A 16892-nucleotide genomic window follows, 5' to 3' on the forward strand; every position below is an offset into this window, starting at 1 on the left:
TAAATATTTAAAACAGCTGAAAATCCCAAACATATATCAGGAATATGTGTATCAACAAGAGAAAAAAAGGAAAGAAATTGAAGATCAGATGTATGAAGCCCATGAAATAAAAAAATTCCCATTACTTTTTTTATCACACTTTGTATTATGTATAGTGATGATTGCTGTCCCGCTCCTAGTAGTTGGTCATTTTGACAATATGTGCAAAATGCACCTGTCTCCTTTGAAAATATAATATTTTACTGTTAATTCCTTTCCAAACACTACAGAAGACTGCCAGTGGTGTGTGAAATACAGTAATATTGTTGTTGTTGTTGTTGTGGTGGTGGTGGTGGTGGTGGTGGTGGTGGTGGTGGTGGTCTTCAGTCCTGAGACTGGTTTGATGCAGATGTCCATGCTACTCTAGCCCGTGCAAGCTTCATCTCCTAGTACCTACTGCAGCCTACATCCTTCTGAATCTGCTTAGTGTATTCATCTCTTGGTCTCCCTCTATGATTTTTACCCTCCACGCTGCTCTCCAGTACAAAATTGGTGATCCCTTGATGCCTCAGAACATGTCCTACCAACCGATCCCTTCTTCTGGTCAAGTTTTGCCACAAACTCCTCTTCTCCCCAATTCTATTCAATACCACCTCATTAGTTATGTGATCTACCCATCTAATCTTCAGCATTCTTCTGTAGCACCACATTTTGAAAGCTTCTATTCTCTTCTTGTCCAAACTATTTATCATCCATGTTTCACTTCCACACATGGCTACACTTCATACAAATACTATCACAAACGTCTTCCTGACACTTAAATCTATACTCGATGTTAACAAATTTCTCTTCTTCAGAAACGCTTTCCTTGCCATTGCCAGTCTACATTTTATATCCTCTCTACTTCGACCATCATCAGTTATTTCACTCCCTAAATAGCAAAACTCCTTTACTACTTTAAGTGTCTCATTTCCTAATCTAATTCCCTCAGCATCACCCGACTTAATTCGACCACATTCCATTATCCTCGTTTTGCTTTTGTTGATGTTCATCTTATATCCTCCTTTCTAGACACTGTCCATAGCGTTCAACTGCTCTTCCAAGTCCTTTGCTGTCTCTGACAGAATTACAATGTCATCGGCGAACCTCAAAGTTTTTATTTCTTCTCCATGGATTTTAATACCTACTCCAAATTTTTCTTTTGTTTCCTTTACTGCTTGCTCAATATACTGATTGAATAGCATCGGGGAGAGGCTACAACCCTGTCTCACTCCCTTCCCAACCGCTGCTTCCCTTTCATGCCCCTCGACTCTTAAAACTGCCATCTGCTTTCAGTGCAAATTGTAAATAGCATTTCGCTCCCTGTATTTTACCCCTGCCACCTTCAGAATTTGAAAGAGAGTATTCCAGTCAACATTGTCAAAAGCTTTCTCTAAGTCTACAAATGCTAGAAACGTAGATTTGCCTTTCCTTAATCTTTCTTCTAAGATAAGTCGTAGGGTCAGTATTGCCTCATGTGTTCCAACATTTCTGCGGAATCCAAACTGATCTTCCCCGAGGTCGGCTTCTACCAGTTTTTCCATTCGTCTGTAAAGAATTTGCGTTAGTATTTTGCAGCTGTGACTTATTAAACTGATAGTTCGGCAATTTTCACATCTGTCAACACCTGCTTTCTTTGGGATTGGAATTATTATATTCTTCTTGAAGTCTGAGGGAATTTCGCCTGTCTCATACATCTTGCTCAACAGATGGTAGAGTTTTGTCAGGACTGGCTCTCCCAAGGCTGTCAGTAGTTCTAATGGAATGTTATCTACTCCCGGGGCCTTGTTTCTACTTAGGTCTTTCAGTGCTCTGTCAAACTCTTCACGCAGTATCACATCTCCCATTTCATCTTCATCTACCTCCTCTTCCATTTCCATAATATTGTCCTCAAGAACATCGCCCCTGTAAAGACCCTCTATATACTCCTTCCACCTTTCTGCTTTCCCTTCTTTGCTTAGAACTGGGTTTCCATTTGAGCTCTTGATATTCATGCAAGTGGTTCTCTTTTCTCCAAAGGTCTCTTTAATTTTCCTGTAGGCAGTATCTATCTTACCCCTCGTGAGATAAGCCTCTACATCCTTACATTTGTCCTCTAGCCATCCCTGGTTAGCCATTTTACACTTCCTGTCGATCTCATTTTTGAGACTTTTGTATTCCTTTTTGCCTGCTTCACTTACTGCAGTTTTGTATTTTCGCCTTTCATCAATTAAATTCAATATTTCTTCTGTTACCCAAGGATTTCTACTAGCCCTCGTCTTTTTACCTACTTGATCCTTTGCTGCCTTCACTACTTCATCCCTCAAAGCTACCCATTCTTCTTCTACTGTATTTCTTTCCCCCATTCCTGTCAATTGTTCCCTTATGCTCTCCCTGAAACTCTGTACAACCTCTGGTTCTTTCAGTTTATCCAGGTCCCATCTCCTTAAATTCCCATTTCTTTGCAGTTTCTTCAGTTTTAATCTACAGTTCATAACCAATAGATTGTGGTCAGAGTCCACATCTGCCCCTGGAAATGTCTTACAATTGAAAATCTGGTTCCTAAATCTCCGTCTTACCATTATATAATCTATCTGAAACCATCTAGTATCTCCAGGGTTCTTCCATGTATACAACCTTCTTTCATGATTCTTGAACCAAGTGTTAGCTATGATTAAATTACCATCTGTGCAAAATTTTACCAGGTGACTTCCTCTTGCATTTCTTACCTCCAATCCATATTCACCTACTACATTTCCTTCTCTTCCTTTTCCTACTGTCGAATTCCAGTCACCCATGACTATTAAATTTTCGTTTCCGTTCACTACCTGAATAATTTCTTTTACCTCATCATACATTTCATCAATTTCTTCGTCATGTGCAGAGCTAGTTGGCATATAAACTTGTACTACTGTAGTAGGCGTGGGCTTCGTGTCTATCTTGGCCACAATAATGTGTTCACTATACTGTTTGTAGTAGCTTAGCCACATTCCTATTTTTTTATCCATTATTAAACCTACTCCTGCATTACCCCTATTTGATTTTGTATTTATAACCCTGTATTCACCTGACCAAAAGTCTTGTTCGTCCTGCCGCCGAACTTCACTAATTCCCACTATATCTAACTTTAACCTATCCATTTCCCTTTTTAAATTTTCTAACCTACCTGCTCGATTAAGGGATCTGACATTCCACACTCTGATCCGTAGAACGCCAGTTTTCTTTCTCCTGATGACGACGTCCTCTTGAGTAGTACCCACCTGGAGATCCAAATGGGGGACTATTTTACCTCCGGAATATTTTACCCAAGAGGATGCCATCATCATTTTTTTTTTCCTCACTAGAAAATGTCAATTGTAATTTATTGCATAGAGAAGCTCACATAGTTCCTTTTTCCATTGTCATTCCACTCTGTTCAGAAGGTGAGAAGCAAATGCACTCATATTCAGTCAAACGTGTGTCAATTCGGTATAGCATAACTGTGTTATTTCACAGTTTTGGTATTACCTCACAGACACTAGCATTCGTTTGAGTCTGATTTTTAGAATATCCGTTGCAGCCATAATTGGGAAGACCAAATTGGATTTCTCATTGTGCTACATTGATCTGAGCATGGTTAGCTACTGGGAAATCTAACACCAGCATGTACTTTTCTCATGCTTTTCTCTGTTTATCACTTTTCTGAAGCATATTCATCTTGGTCTGTCAGGAAGTCAAATCACAACTTCCCTTCAGTTTTGCACCCAGGTGCCATTTAACCCTTTAGCTGTACAACTTGGCTGCCACCAACTTTCTTCCTTGATTACACAGAACATATCACAGAAATCTGATCCCCTGTGTTTTCACCATGATAAATTGCATTAATCAGCAGACCTTTGTGCGGTCATTAGTTGAGCTCACAGCAACTTTTGCTTTTTGGTAGGCTGAAGTAATGTTGGTCCTTCCTTTCCCCTCTATCATTTAACATACTCCTACCAAAGCCCCCCCCCCCCCCCATTCGTGGCCATGTCTTCTGTGTTCCCCTTCTTGTAGTTTTGTGAAATGTGTCCTCCGTTCTACAGGCAAAACATTGAATTTTGTCTTACATGAAGTTGTACTTTGTTGGCTGCTCCTACAATAGTTTGTTTCTGGTTATGGTTTGAAAACAGGATGATCCAGTTTCGCATTAAGTTGAGGCCTCCATAGCTCTTCTATGAATTGAGCTGCCATTTGTATTGTTTCTTCAAATGTGTTGCAGTGTTCCAGTCTAACCGTGTAGACCATTCAAAAATGTATGTTATGCCCTTTGTTCAGCTTCAAACAGTTCTGGCTCATTGCGTGAATTGTTCTCTCTATGGTTCTGTGTGTTAACATTAATTTTCCTATTGATGCTCAGTGGCATCTCTGTCCAAAATATGCATATTTTGGAGTAGCTCCCGTGCTTTTCTTCTTGTTCTGTTGCACAAGTGACTGTTTAAATTGATCCTATATAGCTTAACAACTGTGTATATTATCACATGTGACAAGACAGATTGCACCATCATGGATTCAAAGCTTTGCCATGGTCCTTTTCTGAGAGTCACTCCAGAATCCTAGGCTGCTGCATTCTAGAATTTACCAAAAAGCAGGTGAACATCCCGATCTTATCTTCAGCAAAAAATCGGAACTGTAGGGATCAAACAAATGTTCTCCAGATCCAGAGTGGTGCACAGTGGCGTGCTTTTGCGACCCAGCCCACCACATACGACACGGCCATTCAGTGCTACGGAGGGGCACGAGCGCTGAGTGACGTGCGGAAGCAGCACGTGTGTCCTGGCATCAGCTACCCTTACTTTTTTGTTCACAGGCACTATGCTCATATTTATGAGATATATTTTAAATGACTACAGTGAGTGTTTCATGATGGCTTCATGTGTTACTTTTGTAACAACATTCTTGATTTTTTGTTCTGATTATTACTCATTGCAGTGGGTCATCAGGCACATTTTTTCTTTTATTTTCAGCAGGTATTTGCAGTTTCGTTCTTGCAATGTGTAGATGGGGTCGACCTGAACAAATACTTCTCATTAAGTCTCTCGTGCGACGAGGTCCTGTCAAAAAGTGTCGGCTTCTTTTCTGTTACAAAGAAATTTATTTCTAAATCAGAATTTTACATGCCCATTCAACAGAGTGGTCCCAAATTAGCCTAATGCAATATTCACTGTATAGATATGTATTATTTCTGCTGCGCAGTAAGTGGGAATCAGGACGGTGCTGTCACTGCTGGAGTACTGGCTATCTTGTTTTGCTGTCCTTGTTAACACATATTGGTAAAACGAATATCCCACTATACTAATTTGTCATCAGTCTGTGAAATGGGCATGTAAAATTCATTTTGTTTGTAATGGGAAACAAAGCGACGCTTTCCATTGAAGCTGGACATTGCTTGAAAGATGTGACGGGTACCAAAATACACTCCTGGAAATGGAAAAAAGAACACATTGACACCGGTGTGTCAGACCCACCATACTTGCTCCGGACACTGCGAGAGGGCTGTACAAGCAATGATCACACGCACGGCACAGCGGACACACCAGGAACCGCGGTGTTGGCCGTCGAATGGTGCTAGCTGCGCAGCATTTGTGCACCGCCGCCGTCAGTGTCAGCCAGTTTGCCGTGGCATACGGAGCTCCATCGCAGTCTTTAACACTGATAGCATGCCGCGACAGCGTGGACGTGAACCGTATGTGCAGTTGACGGACTTTGAGCGAGGGCGTTTAGTGGGCATGCCGGAGGCCGGGTGGATGTACCGCCGAATTGCTCAACACGTGGGGCGTGAGGTCTCCACGGTACATCGATGTTGTCGCCAGTGGTCGGCGGAAGGTGCACGTGCCCATCGACCTGGGACCGGACCGCAGCGATGCACGGATGCACGCCAAGACCGTAGGATCCTACGCAGTGCCGTAGGGGACCCCACCGCCACTTCCCAGCAAATTAGGGACACTGTTGCTCCTGGGGTATCGGCGAGGACCATTCGCAACCGTCTCCATGAAGATGGGCTACGGTCCCGCACACCGTTAGGCCGTCTTCCGCTCACGCCCCAACATCGTGCAGCCCGCCTCCAGTGGTGTCGCGACAGGCGTGAATGGAGGGACGAATGGAGACGTGTCGTCTTCAGCGATGAGAGTCGCTTCTGCCTTGGTGCCAATGATGGTCGTATGCGTGTTTGGCGCCGTGCAGGTGAGCGCCACAATCAGGACTGCATACGACCGAGGCACACAGGGCCAACACCCGGCATCATGGTGTGGGGAGCGATCTCCTACACTGGCCGTACACCACTGGTGATTGTCGAGGGGACACTGAATAGTGCACGGTACATCCAAACAGTCATCGAACCCATCGTTCTACCATTCCTAGACCAGCAAGGGAACTTGCTGTTCCAACAGGACAATGCACGTCCGCATGTATCCCGTGCCACCCAACGTGCTCTAGAAGGTGTAAGTCAACTACCCTGGCCAGCAAGATCGCCAGATCTGTCCCCCATTGAGCATGTTTGGGACTGGATGAAGCGTCGTCTCACGCGGTCTGCACGTCCAGCACGAACGCTGGTCCAACTGAGGCGCCAGGTGGAAATGGCATGGCAAGCCGTTCCACAGGACTACATCCAGCATCTCTACGATCGTCTCCATGGGAGAATAGCAGCCTGCATTGCTGCGAAAGGTGGATATACACTCTACTAGTGCCGACATTGTGCATGCTCTGTTGCCTGTGTCTATGTGCCTGTGGTTCTGTCAGTGTGATCATGTGATGTATCTGACCCCAGGAATGTGTCAATAAAGTTTCCCCTTCCTGGGACAATGAATTCACGGTGTTCTTATTTCAATTTCCAGGAGTGTATATGCGGAAACAATAGAGAAAATGTGCCTGCTGACTCTCGGGTGAGACACCCTTACAAAAATTACAATCAAAACACTTGTGATTAAAGACATATATTGTTCAAAATACTAACTTCAAAACACAACTCCCCCTGCAGGTCCGGGGGTTAGAATAGGCCCGAGGTATCCCTGTCCGTCGTAAGATACGACTAAAAGGAGTGTCTCACTGTTCAGCCCTATAAGTCCAGGTCCCATGTTACGGGTTGACCTGCCACGTTCCAAATTCTACAGAAGTGTGGGCCATATGAGGAAGGACACCTTAAGTGGCGCATGAGTGCCCTTAGATTCAATCTCCTGGACCTCTTGTCATGGCTCTGCATCTTCACCTGCCATTCAACTATTTGGGTGAGGACACTTTCTGGGATATGTCATCTTCTTCCATTGTTTCCTGTCCTCTTTCACCCCCAAGACAGTATTGGATTTCTCTGTACCCAATATCCAGCACGGTAATCAGTCCGTTGTGGTGGGGTCATCATGTATCCATTTGGTGGTGGCCCCCTGACAACACAGGGATTGCACTACTGATGCCTGAGCTGGAAACGCCCCACGTATGCCAAGGAGTAGATGCCTGTCTTCCTGGGGCATAAGGACTCCCAGCAATGGCCGTCATGCTAGGTGGCCTTTGCTGTGGCTGGATGGCGCCCGTGGGGAAAGCCCTTGGTCGGAGTGGGTGGCATCAGGGTGGATGACCCGCAATGAACTGGACTAAGTCATCTCTTCCTGGTGACTGTATTGTGCTGGCAGTCTCCAAGAAGGCCAAGATTGAGTACAATGCTGACATATATGACCCTAAATCGTTCCCGTCCCTCGCTATGCCGTGGGAGGAATGTAAGGCTACAGTAAGAAGAGAGCCATATTCACCTCAGTATTTAGTCTGTAGCAGAATGGTCGGGGACTCATTTCTACCACTGAAGCCTCAATTTTTTGTTGAACATCTTGAGGATAAGTTTGGGGAAGTGACAGCACTGTCGAAGATCAGAAGTGGTGCAGTCTTGATTCGGATTTGTGACCGGCTGGGTGATATTCCTGTTTCTGTCACTCCCCATAAAAGCCTCAACATGGTCCAGGGGATTATTTTCCATCGTGATTACCTCTTGCAGTCTGACAACAAGCTCCGTGCCAATTTAGAACGTCAGGGTGTTCATTTCATCTGGCGCGTTTACAGGGGACCCAAAGACAACAGGGTTGCTACCGATTCCTTCATCTTGACCCTCGAGGGCGATTCATTGCCAGAAAAGGTCAAGGTGATGGTTTACCGCTGTGACGTTTAACCATACGTCCCTCCCCCTATGCGGTGCTTTAAGTGCTGGAAATTTGGGCACATGTCTTCCCGCGGCACTTCCAATGCCACATGTTGAGACTGTGGACGTCCACTGCATCCAGATATTCCTTGTGCACCTCCTCCCACTTGTATCAACTGCGGAGAGCAGCACTCCCCCTGCCTGCCGGACTGCACAGTACTCCGAAAAGAGCAGAAAGTCGTGAAGTACAATACTTTGGACTGGTTGACTTACCAAGAGGCTGAACATAAATTTGAACGATTACACCCCGTTTGGTTGACATCCACGTACGCTGCAGCTACGTAAACATCACCATCACAAATAACAGTTGTGCCACACTCTGTGCCATGAACGGTTGGCCCTCTGGGCCTCCAGACTACATCTGCCCCCTTGATGGTAGGGGGAAAAATCTCCTTCCGTTGCTCCCAAAGTACCTTCTTTGGGAGCAAGGCCCTTCCAAATGCAGGGGACATTGGTCCCCTCCACCCAGCTGGAGGAGCAACAGCCTTCTCCGGCTCCTGTCATGTGGAAGGGGTCCCTTGGTATCCTCTCTCCCAAGTTGTCCACTAATGCCACAGTGGACACTCGCCAGTGACTAAAGGAGCCAAAAGCTGCTGGACGAAGAGCTTCTCGGTCTTCCTCCATGCCTGAAGCTACTTCAGAGAAGTCCTCCCAGCAAGCCCCTAAAGAGAAGTGAGAGGCTAAGCAAACAAAGAAGTCTGCTAAGAAAAAGGACCCTCTGGTGGCCCCAACACCACAACTTCCTACAAATTCTGCACCTGCAGATGAGGTGGAGATCTCACTATCCCCTGTGGACCTGGATCTCACTGATGGCTCATCCACAATAGGAATGGATACAAGTACTTAATCGGTGGCAGCAGGTGACCCTGAGGCGCAACATGCCTCATTGCATGCTTCATGCCTTCCGAGCTTCACGATAATGTCATCCTCCAGTGGAATTGCTGTGGTTTTCTTCACCACCTGGCTGAGCTATGGCAACTGTTAAGCTTCACACCTGCTTTCTGCATTGCCCTCAAGGAAACCTGGTTCCTGGCAATGTAGACCCCTGCCCTTTGCAGCTATAGGGGATATTACAATAACTGTAGCGACTTTAATAGTGTGTCAGGTGGAGTTTATGTCTATGTCCTAAACTCAGTATGCAGTGAACCTGTGCCCCTTCAAACCCCTCTTGAAGCTGTGGCTGTCAGGATAAGGATGATGTAGGAAATAACTGTCTTCAACGTATATCTTCCTCCAGATGGTGCAGTACCCCTGAATGTGTTGGCTGCACTGATTCGTCAACTCCCTAAACCTTTCGTACTTTTTGGAGATTTGAATGCCCATAATCCCTTGTGGGGTGGCACTGTGCTTGCTGACCGACATAGAGATGTCAGAACTTTCCTATCTCAACTTGACATCTGCCTCTTATATACTGGGATCCCTACACATTTCAGTGTGCCCTTAACTCGGCCATTGATTTATCCCTCTGCAGCGCAGGACATCTCCCATCTGTCCACCGGAGAGCCCACGATGACGTGTGGTAGTGACCACTTTCACATCTTCTCGTCACTCCCCCAGTGTCATTGCCCCGGACATCTACCAAGATGGGCTTTAAACAAGGCAGACTGGGAAGCTTTCACTTCTGCTGTCACTGTTGAATCTCCTCCACATGGTACCATCGATGTGATAGTTGAACAGGTCTCTAGAACAATTGTGTCTGCGGCAGAAAACACAATCCCTTGTTCCTTAGGGTGCCCCCCCCCCCCCCCCCCCTCCCCAGTGAAAGTCAGTACCTAGAGCACCTAATAACTTTTAAACGGCTCCATGCCTGCATTTGCCAGCTTATAAAAAGATGGAAACGGGCATGTTGGGAGAGGTATGTCTCGACCATTGGGTGCCATATGTCACCTTCCCAAGTCTGTACGAAGATCAGGGTACTAGACCCCGACAGGTGTTAGTGGCATTAACATCAATGGCATCTTATCTGCCGATGCAACCGCTGTTGCCGAGTGCTTTGTTGAGCACTGTGCTCCAGCCTCTTCATCAGAGAATTATCCCCCAGCATTTTACACCCTCAAACGGCGGATGAAAAAGAAAGCCATCTTGTTCACTGAACGTCACAGTGAACCCTATAATGCTCCATTTACAGAGTGGGAGCTCCTCAACGTACTCGCACATTGGACCTACTTGGTGTGGATAGCTATTGGCCCATCAGTCTCACCAACGTTCTTTGTAAGCTGCTAGAATGTATGATAAGTCGGTGGTTGTGTAGGGTCCTGGAGTCAAGGGGCCTCCTGGCTCCATGCCAGGGCGATTTCCGCCAGTATCGCTTTACCATTAATAATCTAGTTTCCCTCTAGTCTGTCATCTGAACAGCCTTTTCCAGTGCCAACAGCTGGTAGCCGTCTCTTTTTATTTACGAAAAGCTTAAGACACAATCTGGCAACACCATATCCTTGCCACATTATATGAATGGTATCTCCAGGTGCCTCCGCCTGATTTTTATCCAAAATTTCCTATCGCTCCGTACTTTCTGTGTCAAAGTTGGCGCCTCCCAAAGTTCTCCCCATATCCAGGAGAATGGGGTCTCGCAGGGTTCTGTATTGAGTGTGTCTCTATTTTTAGTGGCCATTAACGGTCTAGCAGCAGCTGTCGAGCCATCAGTCTCACCTTCTCTGTATGCAGACGACTTCTGTATTTCGTACTGCTCCTCCAGTACTGTTGTTGGTAAGCGGCGTCTACAGGGAGCCATCCACAAGGCGCAATCATGGGCCCTAGCCCATGGCTTCCAGTTTTCAGCTGTGAAGTCATGTGTCATGCACTTCTGTCGGCATCTTACTGTTCATCCAGAACAAAAACTTTATCTTAATGATGATCCACTTACTGTAGTGGGACATATTGATTCTTACGACTGGTTTTCGACGCTCGATTGACATGGCTTCCTCACCTTCGTCAGCTCAAGTGGAAGTGCTGGCAGCACCTCAATGCCCTCTGCTGCCTGAACAACACCAACTGGGGTGCAGATTACTCTATGCTGCTGCAGTTCTACAGAGCCCTTGTTCTATCCCACCTTGGCTATGGGAGTCTGGTTTGTGGTTCGGCGGTGCCCTCAGCGTTGCATTTACTCGACCCAGTACACCACTGTGGCAATCGACTGGCAACAGGACCATTTAGGACAAGTCCGGTGACCAGCGTCCTGGTGGAGGCCCAAGTCCCTCCATTAAAGGTTACGGGTGCACAACTGCTCGCCAGCTACGTTCCGCGCATTCATAGTTCTCCTGAGCATCCGAATTACCATCTCATTTTCCCATCCACGGCAGTTCATCTCCTGCATTGGAGGCCCAGATCTGGGCTTAAGATTTCGGTTTGCGTCCAATCTCTTCTGTCTGAAGTGGAGTCCTTGCCTTTACCACCTGTTCTCAGGGTCAATTCACGTACACCTCCATGGTGTACACCTAGGCCAAAGCTATGCCTGGCTCTTTCACGTGGTCCTAAGGACTCAGTTAACCCCAGAGCTCTCTGCTGTCACTTCCTCTCAATTCTTGACATGTACTGGGACCATGAAGTGGTTTATACTGACAGCTCAATGCCTGATGGTCACGTTGGCTTCGCATTTGTCCATGGAGGACATACTGAACAGCACTCCTTGCAAGATGGCTGCGGTGGTTTCACTGCGGAGCTGGTGGCCATTTTTCTTGCTCTTGAGTGCATCTGCTTGTGCCCTGACGAGTTGTTTCTTCTCTGTACTGACTCTTTGAAAAGCCTACAAGCTATCGACACTCGCGATCTTTTGGTAGTGATCATCCAGGAGTCCATCTATGACCTGGAATGGTCCTGTCGTCCTGTGGTGTTGTGGACCCCAGGCCACGTCGGAATCCCAGGAAATGAACTTGCCAACATGCTACATGGAAACGGCTTCTGGAAATTGGCATCCCTGTAACTGACTTGTGATCATTATTACACCGCAAGGTGTTTCACCTCTGGGAGGGGGAATGGCATTGTCTAGGTACGCACAACAAACTGCGTGCGATTAAGGAGACTACGAATGTGTGGAAGACCTCCATGCGGGCCTCTTGCAGGGACTCTGTGGTTCTCTGCCGACTCCGCATTGGCCATACGTGGGTAACACATGGCTACCTCCTTCGTCACGTGGACCTCACTTTGGTGTCACAGTGGCTCACATATGACTGTCGTCCACATTTTACTGGATTGCTCACTTTTATCCACTGTGTGGCGGACTTGTAACCTTCCCAGTGCCCTACCTTCGGTGTTGGGTGACAATGTCTCAGCAGCAGATTTAGTTTTGCGTTTCATTCGTGAGGGGTTTTTTTATTGTACCATCTAAGGGTGGGCATTTAGCCTTCTCTCTAAGGTCGCCACCCTCCCTCCATTTTAACTCTGTCGCACTTTCTTTGCATTTGTTTGTCTTGGTGGTCATGTTTTCCCTATATATGTTTATCTCGCCTTGTCTTTTTGGGGTGGATATTTTAATGTGTTGCAGAGTGGCTGGCGCCTCCTCTTTCATTATTGTGATCAGCCAGCCCAGACTATATGCTCTAAGGTTTTAAGACTTTCTTCTTCTTTTCCTTGTGGTGTATGTTTTCCCTGTTTTTTGTTTATTCCATTCATTTTCTTTTTAGGTGTGGGGTTGGGTGTTTTTATACCCCAAACAAACAAACCAACCAATCAACCAAAACATGATAAGCTAAGGCTGATGTAAAGCTCCCAACATTGGCCCTGTTGCTCAACAATATTTTGGAAACAAGCAAAGTTTTATTTCATACCAAATAACAAAAGTAATATGAAAAACTGCATATGTAACTCAGAAATATGCAGCAAAATGTGCAGTAAACAAAAACCTTTCACCAATACATACAGCAGAAACTGAAGATTAATGTCTGAAAAGAGTTCCAGCATATATTTCACTCATTTGTCTCTGACAGAATTATTATGAATAAAAAGAAGAGCATAAGCACTGTGCGGGTGTAAAAGCGACTGTGGTGTTGAAAATGAAACCAGCAGCAGTAAAATTTCTTTCAGAGTCAGAGGTAGATGCTGGTACACACAATATTGTGCTGGCGATCTTCTGAAGAGTGAGAAAATTTTGCCTGTTCATTTTCCAATAAGAAGCCACATTTTCTTGAATTCTGCAGCTTTGATTTAAATAGTACGCGTAGACACATTCAGAGTACCAGGTAGGACGAGTGGTGGCACACATAAAGACATTCCTAGCACACACGGACAGGTACAAAGGCACGTGCATTAACACATCCAGAGCAGTTAAATGGTTAATGTATGAGTACGCAAATGTAGAACAGTCATTGGAAGCAATCATTTCATAAAATATTTAGGAGTATGTGAATGGAGCAATTTAAAGTGAAACAACCACATAAAAGTAATCACAGGAAATGCAGATGTGAGACAGGTTCATTGGAAGAATCTTCGGAAATTTTGTCCGTCAACAAATGAAGTAGTATTTCAAATCCTTTGTTCGAAGAATACTTGAATATTACTCGTCAGTGTGGGATCTGTACCAGATAGGATTGATAAAGGAAATACAGAAGATCCATTGGAGGACAGCACGCTTTGTTACAGGTTCATTTACTGAGCATGAAAGCATCCTGGAGATGGTCAACTGGCTCCAGTGGCAGATGCTGCTGGAGAGGTGTGGTCTACTGTTGAAGTTCCGAGAGTGTACATTCCTAGAAGAGTCAAGAAATAGATTGCTTCCTCATACATATATCTCGTGAAAATACTGTGAAGAACCGAGCGGGGTGGCGCAGTGGTTAGACACTGGACTCGCATTCGGGAGGACGACGGTTCAATCCCGCGTCCGGCCATCCTGATTTAGGTTTTCCGTGACTTCCCTAAATTACTCCAGGCAAATGCCGGGATGGTTCCTCTGAAAGGGCACGGCCGACTTCCTTCCCAATCCTTCCCTAATCCGATGACCACGCTGTCTGTCTCCTTACCCAAACCAACCAACCAACCAAATACTGTGAAGGCTTACTGGCAGTCATTGTTCCTGTGAACCATTCCTAACTGGAGACAGGAAAAGGGGGAAGTGACAGTGGTACACACAGCACTGTAACTTGTGCTACATAGATGTATAACGAACACGGGTAGCAGTACAGTAGTATTTGCATTTGATTGTTGTGTCTACTAAAAATAAAAAAAAGAACCATTGCTGTAAACATTGTGAAGGCATTTCTTGTAATCAAGTTTTGGAGCTGAAGGCAACTGTTAATGGATTATGGTTGATGAAAAGAAACAGCTGTGTGTTGTAAAAGTACGAAGTGCTACCCAAAATATCTGGGATTAGTGCTGCCATCTGTTGAAAACCTTACCTTTGGACTAATGGTCACCATCACCCTCGAAGTAGTTCCCGTCCGCACGTACACACCAGTCCCAGCGCTTCTGCCACTGGTCAAATGTTCCCTGGAAGTCCTGTTCTTTGAGAGTGTTTATCACTGCCAGCGATGCTTCTCGAATCCTCTCTAGAGTGTTGAACCGACGGTCTTTCAACTTCAGTTTCAGTTTTGGCAATAGCGCAAAGTCGCAAGGTGCAAAATCTGGCGAGTACGGTGGGTGGCGTAAAACCACCGTGTAGTATTATGCACCAGTCTCAAAAATTTTGGATTCCACCCCATGTAGTTTTAAATTACATAGGTTATCACTAATGTCTATTTTTCAATACATGTATAATTTTATTCCACCATCATTACCATTCTTCATGCATAAGGAGGTCTGTCTATGGATAGTCATTCCCTGATGACAGAAATCTGGACTGCATGTGGATGTGCCTGTTGGATGATTTGTTGTTACATCATATATATACCCTGGCGAGGGCATAGCAGCCTGGACCCTCACATTGTACTTCAGGATAACAGCAAAGTGTTGTGAGCCTGCCCTTGGTGCCCGGCACTTAGGTGGGATGCAGTGGTTCGTGTGGCAGTGGAGGCAAAGGTGTCTGCGTCATCAGCACAGCATGGAGCAGTGGAGTGGTGGCATCACATAACTGCCTAGCTGTTCAGTGATGACAAGCTTGTTCGTGCACCCTTAAATACCGCAACCCCATGCTGATTTCACACTAGTAGTGGAATTAGTGTGTTATAAAGAATAGTCTAGAACAGGCAATGGCCCAGTTGTTGCTGTCAGGCTGCAATACTCCCTGCAGGCTGGTGCACTGTCAGCACACGTGACCTATCATCATGGAGGCGTTGCAAAGCTGCCAACCACGCTGTCCACTGGCAATCACTGACTGACCATGGAGGTGTCCATATTTTCATTCTGCACTTCAAAGTCTCGTTTATAGTTGTACCCATTACATTTTCTCCCACCTACAGAGAAAATTTGTCCTCAGATTTTGCAGAAACACAGGTACTGGTTTATTTACAACTATTCACAATTCCACCTCCACACACAGTATCCCTTTGTCCTTTGCACTATTTACATTATCTGTCTGACTTCACTAGCATTTGGCTCTACATTGAGGTCTTCATTTATGGTTAACTTTGTCCCATGTCAAATTGCTTCTGGTTGTGACTGGTTTGAACCGATAAGTTGAAGGTTGACAGAGATAGGATTTGCTTTTTGTTTGAATTTGTGGTATATGATTCCTGTTTCTGTGAAAATCAGACTTCTGGGGCTGACGATCCCATAACCAGTAATTACAGCTCCCAGAATGAGACTTTCACTCTGCAGCGGAGTGTGCGCCGTTATGAAACTTCCTGGCAGATTAAAACTGTGTGCCGTACTGAGACTCGAACTCAGGACCTTTGCCTTTTGCAGGCAAGTGCTCTACCGACTGAGCTACCCAAGCACGACTCACGCCCCATCCTCACAGCTTTACTTTTGCCAGTACCTCGTCTTCTACTTTCCAAACTTTACAGAAGCTCTCCTGCAAACCTTGCAGGTCCTGAGTTCAAGTCTCGGTTCGGCACACAGTTTTAATCTGCCAGGAAGTTTCAGTAATTACAGCTGATTTTTGGTATATTGGTATTTGGTGTATTTGGTATTTCTCTTATATGCTCTAAAAGATGTTCCATCAACATGCGGCCGTGCTACTTGGTTAACATTCAATTAAGGAGGCAAGCAGGGTGAGGACTAACATGTTATTAAGGAGGGTTAGATTTCCGTGGATAAAATATCAAAGGCAAGATCAGGTACATAAATCAATGTGTGGGTTGTATTCAGGGTGATGGTTCCTGTCACAATGGTGGATAATTAGAACGTTGGTCCATTATGTCCCATTGGGTACCATTGATTAACAGTTCTTGACCTTGTAGTTCTGTCTTCTGTGTGCCACTCTGTCGACCCTGCTTGTAATGAGCACAGACACCAGCTGCTTGGTTTGCTATGTAGTTCAACCAGTGTAGACCCACTCTTTGGAAACATACTGTTTTTTTTCTGGCATTACTTCTTTTGGGCATTCTGTAGCAGAATTTGAGAGGGGAACAACAAAAAGCCACAGGACCTCAGAATGTCCCAGCCCGTCGGGACTCGCAGCAGTGGCAGCATACAGGGATCCTGTCACGCACCTGGTCAGCTTGATGGAGCAGGACAATCAGCTGTTATTGTCGGTTGAAGACACCCAGCCAGCCCCTGACTCGCTGAAGTGCACCGGGGATCCTAATCAGCATGAGGCAGGTCGGTACTGGCCTCTATCATACGCGCCATCGCAGAATATTCCAGTGGTACTGGATGGACAGAGTGAGGATGT

This window comes from Schistocerca serialis, chromosome 3, assembly GCF_023864345.2.
Source record: "Schistocerca serialis cubense isolate TAMUIC-IGC-003099 chromosome 3, iqSchSeri2.2, whole genome shotgun sequence".
In the NCBI taxonomy this organism is placed as follows: Eukaryota; Metazoa; Arthropoda; class Insecta; order Orthoptera; family Acrididae; genus Schistocerca; species Schistocerca serialis.